The sequence below is a fragment of the Pan paniscus genome, chromosome 3, assembly GCF_029289425.2.
Source record: "Pan paniscus chromosome 3, NHGRI_mPanPan1-v2.0_pri, whole genome shotgun sequence".
NCBI classification, from domain to species: Eukaryota; Metazoa; Chordata; class Mammalia; order Primates; family Hominidae; genus Pan; species Pan paniscus.
The window spans coordinates 84,879,801-84,894,998 of NC_073252.2; the positions used below are offsets into that span (position 1 = coordinate 84,879,801).

General features: G+C 41.5%; 1 pseudogene; it reads left to right on the forward strand.

Moving 5' to 3' along the window:
• The first annotated feature begins 7,965 nt into the window (after window positions 1–7,965).
• Window positions 7,966–12,269, forward strand: LOC100969599 (large ribosomal subunit protein eL6-like; annotated as a pseudogene).
• Window positions 12,270–15,198: the final 2,929 nt, after the last annotated feature.

A 15,198-nucleotide genomic window follows, 5' to 3' on the forward strand; every position in this document is an offset into this window, starting at 1 on the left:
CCAAAAAACACATGAAAAAATGCTCTCATCACTGGCCATCAGAGAAATGCAAATCAAAACCACAATGAGATATCATCTCACACCAGTTAGAATGGCAATCATTCAAAAGTCAGGAAACAACAGGTGCTGGAGAGGATGTGGAGAAATAGGAATACTTTTACACTGTTGGTGGGACTGTAAACTAGTTCAACCATTGTGGAAATTGGTGTGGCAATTCCTCAGGGATCTAGAACTAGAAATACCATTTGACCCAGCCATCCCATTACTCGGTATATAGCCAAAGGATTATAAATCATGCTGCTATAAAGACACATGCACATGTATGTTTATTGCAGCACTATTCACAATAGCAAAGACTTGGAACCAACCCAAATGTCCAACAATGATAGACTGGACTAAGAAAATGTGGCACATATACACCATGGAATACTATGCAGCCATAAAAAATGATGAGTTCATGTCCTTTGTAGGGACATGGATGAAGCTGGAAACCATCATTCTCAGCAAACTATCGCAAGGACAAAAAACCAAACACCGCATGTTCTCACTCACAGGTGGGAATTGAACAATGAGAACACATGGACACAGGAAGGGGAACCTCACACGCCGGGAACTGTTGTGGGATGGGGGGAGGGGGGAGGGATAGCATTAGGAGATATACCTAATGTTAAATGACGAGTTAATGGGTGCAGCACACCAACATGGCACATGTATACATATGTAACAAACCTGCACGTTGCGCACATGTTCCCTAAAACTTAAAGTATAATAATAATAAAAAAAATTAGCCAGGCATAGTGGTGCATGGCTGTAGTCCCAGTTACTCAGAAGGCTGAGGTGGGAGAGTCACCTGAGTACAGGAAGTCCAGGCTACAGTGAGCCATGATCGTACCACTACACTCCAGCCTGGGCATTGGAGTGAGACCCTGTCTCAAAGGGGGAAAAAAAAAAAAGTGGCACCTTTTCAACAATCTTTTTTAAAAAGTTATTAGAGACAGGGTCTCACTCTGTTGCCCAAGCTGGAGTGAAGAGGCGTGATCATAGCGCACTGCAGCCTCTGACATCTGAGCTCAAGTGATCCTTCCACCCCAGCCTCCTGAGTAGCTGGGACTACTGGCCGTGTCACCACACCTGGCTTCGACAATTTTTAAAGTAATACAATCATTTATCCAACAAATACTGATAAGAGTGGCTACTCTGAGTAGGTATTATTGTAGACACTAGAGACAACACAGAGAAACACAGGCAAATAAAAAAGCAAGCAAATAAATAACTGCAGAGAGTGATGTGAGTGCTGCAAAGGAACTAAAACAAGATGCTGTCACTGCAAGTGACTGAGTAAAAGGAAAGGCCAGTTTCTCCGGGGGGTGGTGGGGAGGTCCCAGGAGGCCTCCCGCAGCAGATGTTATTTGAGCCAAGTCCTCAATAATAAGGAGGCAACCCTGCAAAAATGTGAGGGCTGAGAACCTTGGGGAAAATAAACAAGAGCAAAGGCTCTAAGGTGGGAACAAGTCTGATGTGTCGGAAACAGCAAGTAGGCCATGATCTAGAGCCCAGTGGGGCTGGATGATGAGTGGGAGGAATGAGGTCAGAGAGCAAGGTGAGTGGGAGAAAGCACAGGGTCTGGTCACCCCCCAGCAGGGGCAGACTGACACCTCACACAGCCGGGTACTCCAACAGAACTGCAGCTGAGGGTCCTGTCTGTTAGATGGAAAACTAACAAACAGAAAGGACATCCACACCAAAAACCCATCTGTACATCACCATCATCAAAGACCAAAAGTAGACAAAACCACAAAGATGGGGAAAAAACAGAGCAGAAAAACTGGAAACTCTAAAAAGCAGAGCGACTCTCCTCCTCCAAAGGAACGCAGTTCCTCACCAGCAATGGAACAAAGCTGGACGGAGAATGACCTTGACGAGTTGAGAGAAGAAAGCTTCAGATGATCAAATTACTCCGAGCTACGGGAGGACATTCAAACCAAAGGCAAAGAAGTCAAAAACTTTGAAAAAAATTTAGAAGAATGTATAACTAGAATAACCAATACAGAGAAGTGCTTAAAGGAGCTGATGGAGCTGAAAACCAAGGCTCGAGAAATACATGAAGAATGCAGAAGCCTCAGGAGCCGATGCAATCAACTGGAAGAAAGGGTATCAGCGATGGAAGATGAAATGAATGAAATGAAGTGAGAAGGGAAGTTTAGAGAAAAAAGAATAAAAAGAAACGAGCAAAGCCTCCAAGAAATATATGGGACTATGTGAAAAGACCAAATCTACGTCTGATTGGTGTACCTGAAAGTGACGGGGAGAATGGAACCAAGTTGGAAAACACTCTGCAGGATATTATCCAGGAGAACTTCCCCAATCTAGCAAGGCAGGCCAACGTTCAGATTCAGGAAATACAGAGAACACCACAAAGATACTCCTTGAGAAGAGCAACTCCAAGACACATAATTGTCAGATTCACCAAAGTTGAAATGAAGGAAAAAATGTTAAGGGCAGCCAGAGAGAAAGGTCGGGTTACCCTCAAAGGGAAGCCCATCAGACTAACAGCAGATCTTTCGGCAGAAACTCTACAAGCCAGAAGAGAGTGGGGGCCAATATTCAACATTCTTAAAGAAAAGAATTTTCAATCCAGAATTTCATATCCAGCCAAACTAAGCTTCATAAGTGAAGGAGAAATAAAATACTTTACAGACAAGCAAATGTTGAGAGATTTTGTCACCACCAGGCCTGCCCTAAAAGAGCTCCTGAAGGAAGCGCTAAACATGGAAAGGAACAACCGGTACCAGCCGCTGCAAAATCATGCCAAAATGTAAAGACCATCGAGACTAGGAAGAAACTGCATCAACTAACGAGCAAAATAACCAGCTAACATCATAATGACAGGATCAAATTCACACATAACACTATTAACATTAAATGTAAATGGACTAAATGCTCCAATTAAAAGACACAGACTGGCAAATTGGATAAAGAGTCAAGACCCATCAGTATGCTGTATTCAGGAGACCCATCTCATGTGCAGAGACACACATAGGCTCAAAATAAAGGGATGCAGGAATATCTACCAAGCAAATGGAAAACAAAAAAAGGCAGGGGTTGCAATCCTAGTCTCTGATAAAACAGAGTTTAAACCAACAAAGATCAAAAGAGACAAAGAAGGCCATTACATAATGGTAAAGGGATCAATTCAACAAGAAGAGCTAACTATCCTAAATATATATGCACCCAATACAGGAGCACCCAGATTCATAAAGCAAGTCCTGAGTGACCTACAAAGAGATTTAGACTCCCACACATTAATAATGGGAGACTTTAACACCCCACTGTCAACATTAGACAGATCAACGAGACAGAAAGTTAACAAGGATACCCAGGAATTGAACTCAGCTCTGCACCAAGCAGACCTAATAGACATCTACGGAACTCTCCACCCCAAATCAACAGAATATACATTTTTTTCAGCACCATGCCACACCTATTCCAAAATTGACCACATAGTTGGAAGTAAAGCTCTCCTCAGCAAATGTAAAAGAACAGAAATTATAACAAACTATCTCTCAGACCACAGTGCAATCAAACTAGAACTCAGGATTAAGAATCTCACTCAAAAGCGCTCAACTACATGGAAACTGAACAACCTGCTCCTGAATGAATACTGGGTACATAACGAAATGAAGGCAGAAATAAAGATGTTCTTTGAAACCAATGAGAACAAAGACACAACATACCAGAATCTCTGGGACACATTCAAAGCAGTGTGTAGAGGGAAATTTATAGCACTAAATGCCCACAAGAGAAAGCAGGAAAGATCCAAAATTGACAGCCTAACATCACAATTAAAAGAACTAGAAAAGCAAGAGCAAACACATTCAAAAGCTAGCAGAAGGTAAGAAATAACTAAGATCAGAGCCGAACTGAAGGAAATAGAGACACAAAAAACCCTTCAAAAAATTAATGGATCCAGGAGCTGGTTTTTTGAAAGGATCAACAAAATTGATAGACCACTAGCAAGACTAATAAAAAAAAAGAGAGAAGAATCAAATAGACGCAATAAAAAATGATAAAGGGGATATCACCACCGATCCCACAGAAATACAAACTACCATCAGAGAATACTACAAACACCTCTATGCAAATAAACTAGAAAATCTGGAAGAAATGGATAAATTCCTCGACACATACACTCTCCCAAGACTAAACCAGGAAGAAGTTGAATCTCTGAATAGACCAATAACAGGATCTGAAATTGTGGCAATAATCAATAGCTTACCAACCAAAAAGAGTCCAGGACCAGATGGATTCACAGCCGAATTCTACCAGAGGTACAAGGAGGAACTGGTACCATTCCTTCTGAAACTATTCCAATCAACAGAAAAAGAGGGAATTCTCCCTAACTCATTTTATGAGGCCAGCATCATCTTGATACCAAAGCCGGGCAGAGACACAACCAAAAAAGAGAATTTTAGACCAATATCTTTGATGAACATTGATGCAAAAATCCTCAATAAAATACTGGCAAACTGAATCCAGCAGCACATCAAAAAGCTTATCCACCATGATCAAGTGGGTTTCATCCCTGGGATGGAAGGCTGGTTCAATATACGCAAATCAATAAATGTAATCCAGCATATAAACAGAACCAGCGACAAAAACCACATGATTATCTCAATAGATGCAGAAAAGGCCTTTGACAAAATTCAACAACCCTTCATGCTAAAAACTCTCAATAAATTAGGTATTGATGGGACATATCTCAAAATAATAAGAGCTATCTATGACAAACCCACAGCCAATATCATACTGAATGGGCAAAAACTGGAAACACTCCCTTTGAAAACTGGCACAAGACAGGGATGCCCTCTCTCACCACTCCTATTCAACATAGTGTTGGAAGTTCTGGCCAGGGCAATTAGGCAGAAGAAGGAAATAAAGGGTATTCAATTAGGAAAAGAGGAAGTCAAATTGTCCCTGTTTGCAGACAACATGATTGTATATCTAGAAAACCCCATTGTCTCAGCCCAAAATCTCCTTAAGCTGATAAGCAACTTCAGCAAAGTCTCGGGATACAAAATCAATGTACAAAAATCATAAGCATTCTTATACACCAACAACAGACAAACAGAGAGCCAAATCATGAGTGAACTCCCATTCACAATTGCTTCAAAGAGAATAAAATACCTAGGAATCCAACTTACAAGGGATGTGAAGGACCTCTTCAAGGAGAACTACAAACCACTGCTCAAGGAAATAAAAGAGGATACAAACAAATGGAAGAACATTCCATGATCATGGGTAGGAAGAATCAATATCGTGAAAATGGCCATACTGCTCAAGGTAATTTACAGATTCAATGCCATTCCCATCAAGCTACCAATGACTTTCTTCACAGAATTGGAAAAAACTAAAGTTCATATGGAACCCAAAAAGAGCCCGCATCGCCAAGTCAATCCTAAGCCAAAAGAACAAAGCTGGAGGCATCACACTACCTGACTTCAAACTATACTACAAGGCTACAGTAACCAAAACAGCATGGTACTGGTACCAAAACAGAAATATAGATCAATGGAACAGAACAGAGCCCTCAGAAATAACGCCGCTTATCTACAACTATCTGATCTTTGACAAACCTGACAAAAACAAGAAATGGGGAAAGGATTCCCTATTTAATAAATGGTGCTGGGAAAACTGGCTAGCCATATGTAGAAAGCTGAAACTGGATCCCTAGATTACACCTTATACAAAAATCAATTCAAGATGGATTAAAGACTTAAACGTTAGACCTAAAACCATAAAAACCCCAGAAGAAAACCTAGGCATTACCATTCAGGACATAGGCATGGGCAAGGACTTCATGTCTAAAACACCAAAAGCAATGGCAACAAAAGCCAAAATTGACAAATGGGATCTAATTAAACTAAAGAGCTTCTGCACAGCAAAAGAAACTACCCTCAGACTGAACAGGAAACCTACAAAATGGGAGAAAATTTTCGCAACCTACTCATCTGACAAAGGGCTAATATCCAGAATCTACAATGAACTCCAACAAATTTACAAGAAAAAAACAAACAACCCCATCAAAAAGTGGGCGAAGGACATGAACAGACACTTCTCAAAAGAAGACATTTATGCAGCCAAAAAACACATGAAAAAATGCTCACCATCACTGGCCATCAGAGAAATGCAAATCAAAACCACAATGAGATACCATCTCACACCAGTTAGAATGGCAATCATTCAAAAGTCAGGAAACAACAGGTGCTGGAGAGGATGTGGAGAAATAGGAACACTTTTACACTGTTGGTGGGACTGTAAACTAGTTCAACCATTGTGGAAGTCAGTGTGGTGATTCCTCAGGGATCTAGAACTAGAAATACCATTTGACCCAGCCATCCCATTACTGGGTATATACCCAAAGGACTATAAATCATGCTGCTATAAAGACACACGCACACGTATGTTTATTGTGGCATTATTCACAATAGCAAAGACGTGGAACCAACCCAAATGTCCAACGATGATAGACTGGATTAAGAAAATGTGGCACATATGCAGCATAGAATACAATACTATGCAGCCATAACAAATGATGAGTTCATGTCCTTTGTAGGGACATGGATGAAATTGGAAATCATTATTCTCAGTAAACTATCGCAAGAACAAAAAACCAAACACCGCATATTCTCACTCACAGGTGGGAATTGAACAATGAGAACACATGGACACAGGAAGGGGAACATCACACTCTGGGGACTGTTGTGGGGTGGGGGGAGGGGGGAGGGATAGCATTGGGAGATATACCTAATGCTAGATGACAAGCTGGTGGGTGCAGCGCACCAGCATGGCACATGTATGCATATGTGACTAACCTGCACATTGTGCACATGTACCCTAAAACTTAAAGTATAATAATAAGAAATTAATTAATTTAAAAAAAAAAAGAAAGCACAGGGCCTGGTAGGCCGTGGGGAAGGGCATTACTCAGGGAAGTGACAGGATCTTTTTGGCAATAACATGACTGCCATTTTTAAAAGATCACTTTGGCTGTTGAGGACAGACTATAGGAAAGTCAAAAATGAAAGCAAGGAGGTCAGTTAAGAGGCCTTCTCCATATTCCAAACAAGAGATGATGGAGACTAGGGTGAGGATGATAGAGGTAAGAGAGAAATTGATACATGTGGAATATATTCAGGAGGTGGAGCCCATGATACTTGCCAATAGATTGGACCAAAGAGGAGATGAAGGACCTGGAGGAATCAAAGATGACCCCCTGGGTTTCTGGCCTAAGCAATGGAATAAAAATGGTGCCATTTACTGGAATGGGAAAGAAGATAACTGTTCTTAGAACTACAATGAAAATAGTATATTATGTACAGTGGCTCATGCCTGTAATCTCAGCACTTTGGGAGGCCGAAGCAGGAGGATCATTTGAGGCCTCGAGTTTGAAGCTGCAGTGAGCTATGATGGTGCCACTGCACTCCAGCCTGAGCAACAAAGCAAGACCGTGTTTCTAAATAAAATAAAATAAAAAGATGAAAAGAGGTTAGAGAAACCTCTGTCCTAGGGAAAGCGAGATCCTGAGATACAGACAATGAGCAAAGGGGAGCCTTTTTCCCTCCATTCTTGCTTCTCTGTCAACTGATGGCGTAAGTCCTGCCTCATCAAGAGTCTGGCCCAGCCCCAGCCCCAGACTTTCTTCTCCTCCTGATGTTAGAACTCTGCTCTCCTCTTTCTTGCCCCTTTCTCCCTTGCAGTTGTGGTAAGGACTAAAGAATGTAAATAGAATGCCTAGAAGAGTTTCAAGTACATAATAAATTCTTGTTAATTTTTTTCTTTCTTCTGTTTTTTCTTTGTTATTAGATAAAATGTTTTCACGGATAAAATTTTAATACACTTTGTCAACTGAAAATAAAAAGATTCCATAAATTCCAATCATTCACTATTAAATTTCTATGCTGAGTTCTCTTTGCCATCTTGGTGGGTGAAAAGGTTGAGAAGCCAGATCCTAAAGAGAAGAAACCAGAAGCCAAGAAGGCTGATGCTGGTGGCAAGGTAAAAAGGGGCAGCCTCAAGACTAAAAAGCCCAAGAGGGAGAAGCCCCATTGCAGCTGAAATCCTGTCCTTGTCAGAGGAATTGGCAGGTATTCCCAATCAGCCATGTATTCCAGAAAGGCCATGTACAACAGGAAGCACTCAGCTGCTGAATCCAAGGTTGAAAAGAAAAGAAGTTCTTGCAACTATTACAAAACCAGTTGGTGGTGACAAGAACGGTGGTACCCAGGTGGTTAAACATCGCAAAATGCCTAGATATTATCCTACTGAAGATGTGCCTCAAAAGCTGTTGAGCCACGGCAAAAAAACCGTTCAGTCAGCACATGAGAAAACTGAGCTAGCATCACCCCTGGGACCATTCTGATCACCCTCACTGGGCACCACAGAGGCAAGAGGGTGGTTTTCCTGAAGCCGCTGGCTAGTGGCTTGTTACTTGTGACTGGACCTCTGGTCTTCAACCAAGATCCTCTACAAAGAACACGCCAGAAATCTGTCACTGCCACCTCAACCAAAATTGATAATCAGCAATGTAAAAATCCCAAAACATCCTGCTGACGCTTACTTCAAGAAGAAGCAGCTGTGGAAGCCCAGAAACAGGAAGGTGAGATCTTCAACACAGAAAAAGAGAACTACGAGATTACAGAGCAGCACCAAATCGATCAGAAAGCCGTGGACTCACAAATTTTACCAAAAATCAAAGCTATTCCTCAGCTCCAGGCCTACCTGTGATCTGTGTTTGCCCTGACGAATGGAATTTATTCTCACAGGCCAGGCGCAGTAGCTCACACCTGTAGTCCCAGCACTTCAGGAGGCTGAGGGGGGTAGATCGCTGGAGCTCAGGAGTTCAAGGCCAGCCTGGGCAACATGGCAAAACAGCATCTCTACTAAAAACACAAAAAAGAAAATTAGCCAGGTGTGGTGACGCATGGCTGTGGTCCCAGCTACTGGGAAGGCTGAGGTGGGAGGATCACTTGACCCAGGAGGCAGAAGTTGCAGTGAGCCAAGATCATGCCACTGCACTTCAGCCTGGGCAACAGAGTGAAACACTGTCTCAAAAAAAAAAAAAAAAAAAAAAAAAGAAAAGAAAGAAAGAGAAAAAAAAGAAATCTATCCTCACAAATTGGTGTTCTGAATTTCTTAAGAACCTAAGTAAATAACTGATTTTAAAAATTATATGCCAAACTATTTTTCATTTAAAAAAAATTACTGCACGCAGGCCAGGCGTGGTGGCTCATGCCTGTAATCCCAGCACTTTGGGAGGCCGAGGCAGGTGGATCACTTGAGGTTAGGAGTTCGAGACAAGCCTGGCCAACGTGGTGAAACCCCATCTCTACTAAAAATACAAAAATTAGGGCCAAGCATGGTGGCTCACACCTGTAATCCCAACATTTTGGGAGGCAGAAGCAGGCAGATCACGAGATCAGGAGATCAAGACCATCCTGGCCAAGATGATGAAACCCCATCTCTACTAAAAATACAAAAAATTAGCCAGACATGGCGGCACGTGCCTGTAATCCCAGCTACTCAGGAGGCTGAGGCAGGAGAATTGCTTGAACCCGGGAGGTGGAGGTTACAGTGAGCCGAGATCGCGCCTCTGCACTCCAGCCTGGGTGACAGAGCAAGACTCTACCTCAAAGAAAAAAAAGATTACAGCACGCAATTCACTGGGGTTTAGATATCCGGTTCATTTTTTCTCAAGATCTGCCTCCTCTATGCTGCCAGCCAAGGTTTTAGGCTGTTTGTTACCTCTCTTTTATTCTGCGTAGTCTCCCTGGATGAGCTCAAAGACATCCATGGTTTCAGTTTTCATCTCTCTACTTTCCCTTTCCTGAACAGCACATCTGTAAAGCCCACTGCTACTGGAGATCTCCACTCGAGTGTCTCCTGAGAGCTTCAAACACCAACCTAATGAAAAAGAAATGTATCTCCTACACGCCCAAGACAATTCTTCCTTTCCCATTCTCTCTGATGACAGCATGTACCCCATGGCCCAAGCCCACAATCTAGAAGTCATCCTAGGTTCCTCCCTTTCATTCACTCGCATCCTTTTTCCTAAGCTATGCTGTGATTTCTACTTCTTCCATGACTCCCGAGTCAGAGCCACATCATCTACTGCACCTTCACTTCCTTAAGTCATGTACTTTGTCACACCTGGATTACTGGGAGAGCTTTTCACATGACAGATGGAGATAAAAAATAAGCAGAAAAAATAGCCTTGAGGGAACACATACAATGCAGGGAGAAGAAATCTATTTTATATCCTCACAGATAAGAAAAAATAAGCAATTATGAATAAAACAGGTTACCTTTTACAAAGGAGAAGGGCAAGTATTCAGAGAAAAAAATAAAAATATAGTAGCAGAAAAGAAAAACTTATGGTGGTTGGAGGACAAAACTGAAAGGATCTCCCACAAATTGCAGCAAAAGGCAAAGGGATAAAAAACAAGAGAGAAAAGATAAAAATTTAGAGGGCCAGTGCAGTACATGAATAATAGTACTTCTTCTAGAAAGTACAGGGAAAACGAAAAGATAGAAATATATACGAATTAATTTTTAAGATAATTTCCTAGAAGTGAGGGACGTGAGTTTCTAGATTGCAAGGGTTTGAAGCATGTCAGGTATAATGGATAATGGTAAGAGTAGCTAACACGAACAGTGTTAGGGCTTCCTCTGTGCCAGACACTGTTCTAACTGCTTTAATATATTTAACTCATTTCCTTGTCAAAACCATCATTATCTACCTTTTACAGATGTAGAAATTAAAGCTGAGAAAAATTAAATAACCTGTCCAAGACAATACAGTCAGTAAGTGATGAAAGTGGCATTCAACTCCAGCTGGCCCACGCCCTACACTCAATGCTCTAAATCACTGTACTATACTGGATGTGAATAGACTTACACCATGATTCCTATCAGGACACTGGGATCTAGGGGAAGATGCCATAAGCTTCCAGGGAGAAAAAGCAGGTCTCATGGAAGGATCCACAGTAAAGATGGTTTCAGAATGCTGACAATAATAAAACTAAAAAGAAATGAACAGGCTGGGCATGGTGGCTCACACCTATAATCCCAGCACTTTGGGAGGCCAAGGCAGGCGGATCACCTGTGGTCAGGAGTTCAAGACCAGCCTGGCCAACATCACTAAATCCTATCTCTACTAAAAATACAAAAATTAGCCGGACATGGTGGCATGTGCCTATAATCCCAGCTACTAGGGATGCTGAGGCAGGAGAATCACTTGAACCCTTAAGGCGGAAGTTGCAGTGAGCCGAGACTGTGCCACTGCACTCCAGCCTGGGTGACAGAGCGAGACTCCGTCTCAAAAAAAAGAAAAAAAGAAAGAAAGAAAAAGAAATGAACAAACCCTTCAAAATTTTGTAGGAACATTATTTACAACCTACAATGCTATACCTAGCCAAGCTGTCAATGACATCTTGAGAGTAAAATAAAGACTCTAGACAAGAAGAACTCAAAAAATTTTCCTCCCATGTACCCTATCTCAAGTAACTACTGGAGAGGATGCTGCACCAAAATAAAGCAGCAAACCAAGAAAGAGGATGACCACACAAGAAACAGGGGCATCTGCACAGAAGAGAGTGGAGTGAATCCCCAGGCGGATAATGTCAAAATCACAGAAGGAGAGTTTGTTCTGAGTATGAAAATAAACAGTCCAGGTTAGAGCAGGACAAGACTTCTTACGGGCCTTCTCAGGAAGGTGAAATAGAATAAAATACATCAGAATGTTTTGAGAGGACTAACAACTGGCAATGAGCATGGAGTTAATAAATAAATATTTCACGATAAATGCATGGAAAACTAAGCAATTTCTAAATCCAATTACTAAATTTCTAAATCCTGCAAAAAAAGTAACAGGGAAGGAAAATTAATCATGGTTTGCTACATAGATCAGTTCTGAAATGTTCATGTACTGCTGTGGTATGAATGTTTATGTCCCCCAAATATTGTATGTTGAAATCCTAATTCCCAAGGTAATGATATTAAGAGCCTTTTGGAAGGTGATTAGGTCACAAAGATGGAGCCCTCATGAATGGGATTAATGCCCTTATAAAAGAAGGCTCCTCTGAGCTAGCTGGTCCCTTCCACCATGTAAAGACACAGGTAGGGAACTGTGGACTCAAGAAACAGTTCCTGTCTTCACATGCGTTCCTATCCTTGTGGATAGGAACTATCTATTATGAACAGGACCTCACCAGGCGTCTGCTGACTCCTTGATCTTGGACTTTCCAGTTTCCATAACTGCAAAAAATAAATTTCTGTTTTGTATAAACTACCCAGTTTATAGTATTTTATCAGCCCAAATGGACTAAGACAATAGTCACAATAATGTTAACATTTAATACTGATCTAAGACAAATTATAATATAATCTAATGACATATTTAGAGGGAAAAGGAAATGTTCTACATCTGTGGTAAGGTTAAGAAAAAAAATAGGCCGTGCACGGTGGCTCACACCTGTAATCCCAGCATTTTGGGAGGCTGAGGTGGATGAATGACTTGAGGTCAAGAGTTTGAGACCAGCCTGGCCAACATGGTGAAACCCAGTCTCTACCAAAAACACAAAAATTAGCTGGGTGTGGTGGCACGTGCCTGTAATCCCAGCTACTAGGGAGGCTGAGGCAGGAGAATCACTTGAACCCGGGAGGCAGAGGTTGCAGTGAGCCAAGATTGTGCCATTGCACTCCAGCCTGGGCAACAAAGTGAGACTCCGTCTCAAGAAAAAAAAAAAAAAAAGAAAAAATGTTATCATCTATACTGGGAAGTCAATAGATTGTGCCTAGAAAGAAAAGAACAAACAAACAAACAAACAAGAAGTAGTAATACCAACGTGGTATTTCAAGTTTTCGAGTCATGGAGGTAAATAACAACATAGGTAAAGTACGTGAAATTAGTTGACTCTGTAGAGGTAGAAATGAGTGGTAGTGGTATAGAAAACTATTATTTTATTTTATTTATTTATTTATTATTTTTTTGAGATGGAGTCTCGCTCTGTGGCCCAGGCTGGAGTACAGTGGCGAGATCTCGGCTCACTGCAACCCCCACCTCCCTGGTTCAAGCAATTCCCCTGCCTCAGCCTCCCGAGTAGCTGGGATTACAGGCGCACACCACCATGCACAGCTAATTTTTTTGTATTTTTAGTAGAGACAGGGTTTCACCATGTTGGCCAGACTGGTCTCCAACTCCTGACCTCAGGTGATCCATCCACCTCAGCCTCCCAAAGTGTTGGGATTACAGGCGTGAGCCACTATGCCTGGCCTATTTTATTTTAAGACAGGGTTTTTTTCTGTTGCCCAGGCGGGAGTACAGTGATGCAATCATAGCTCACTGTAACCTCGAATTCCTGAGCACTCAAGGGATCCTCCCACTTTAGCCTCCCAAGTGGCTGGGACTACAGTCATGTCTGGCTGATTTTTTTTTTTTTTTTTTTTTTTTTTTTTTTTGCTTTTGTAGAGATGGGGTTTCACTCTTTTGTTCAGACTGGTCTTGAACTCTTGGCCTCAAGAGATCCTCCCACCTCAGCCTCCAAAAGTGCTGGGATTACAGGCATAAACCACCATGACCAGCTTGGAAACTACTGTTTTAAAAAACAAATCTTTATTTAAAATACATTTACAGAAGCCGGGCGGAGTGGCTCACGCCTGTAATCCCAGCACTTTGGGAAGCCAAGGTGGGTGGATCACCTGAAGTCAGGAGTTCAAAACCAGCCTGGCCAACATGGCAAAACCCCGTCTCTACTAAAAATACAAAAATTAGCCAGGCGAGGTGTCTTGCGCCTCTAGTCCCAGCTACTCAGGAGGCTGAGGCATGAGAATCACTTGAACCCAAGAGGCGGAGCTTGCAGTGAGCTGACATTGTGCCCCTGCACTCCAGGCAGCAGAGTAAGACTCAGTCTCAAAAAAATAAATAAATAAAAATAATATAAAATAAAATACACTTATAACTGGCAATGTTTAAAAAGAGAAACAAACTGAATTCCACTGAAATTAAGAGATTTTCTCGGTCTCTGGGCGGGCCGTGGGAGGCTTCCTGAGGTGGGGGCCGGGCCAGGATGGCTGCAGCGGCGGCCGGGGCCGGGAGCGGGTCCTGGGCGGCCCAGGAGAAGCAGTTCCCGCCGGCGCTGCTGAGTTTCTTCATCTACAATCCGCGCTTCAGGCTGCGCAAAGGAGAGGGGGAAAATAAGATTTTATTTTATCATCCAAATGAGGTAGAAAAAATGAAAAGATTAGAAATGTCGGATTGTGTGAATCTATTGTACAGTTTACAAGGACCTTTAGCCCATCAAAACCTGCAAAATCTTTACATACACAGAAGAACAGACAGTTCTCCAATGAACCAGAAGAAAATTTCTGGATGGTCATGGTATTTACATACACAGTGTATATTTCTGAAATTGTATGGTGAAGTTATGGGTGATCTTTACTATTCAGAATTTAGGAAAGTTCTCTGGCTGTTGCATCCAAGTAAAATTAAAATAAAATTGGTTGCAATTTTAAAATAAAAAAAAGATTTTCTCATGGATATACAACTAATTGGGACAGGGAAGACTCTAGAACCCAGATCTACTAAAACCTAGAGTTTTCTCTCTATTACTATCTTATCTAAATCTGATTTTTAAGAAATCAAAACTAACAGCAACAATGCCAGATATATTGCGCAGTAGATTTGCGGACTTTAGATTTTAAAATATTTACGGTTTTCAAATAAACTATTGGAAGTATTATCCCTGGTACTAGATGGATTAGAGACAGTGACCCTAAAAGGAAAGAGTTCAGGCCGCTCAGTGGGATGTGAACTACAAAAATAAAAATACAGCATGAATCTTTTCACAGTCCAAAACATATGTTGATACAGCTGGAGACTGTTAATTTTTAAAGAAAATTGAATTGGTTTTGATTTCCAAAGAAATGAAAACACACTAAATTTCTGCTAACAACTATCTTTGGTTGTGTAATTGTAAAATGGTCTTTTTCCACATTTTAACCAGTTAACAATCCAGCTCTAATATTTATGATAATTGCTGAGATGGAGGAAAATTAGTCAAAAGAACAAATAGGAGAGGACAGGTATGTAAAGGAAGTGGGAAGAAAGAGTAGAGTGGGTAATCTGGTGAAAGCTCCAACTCC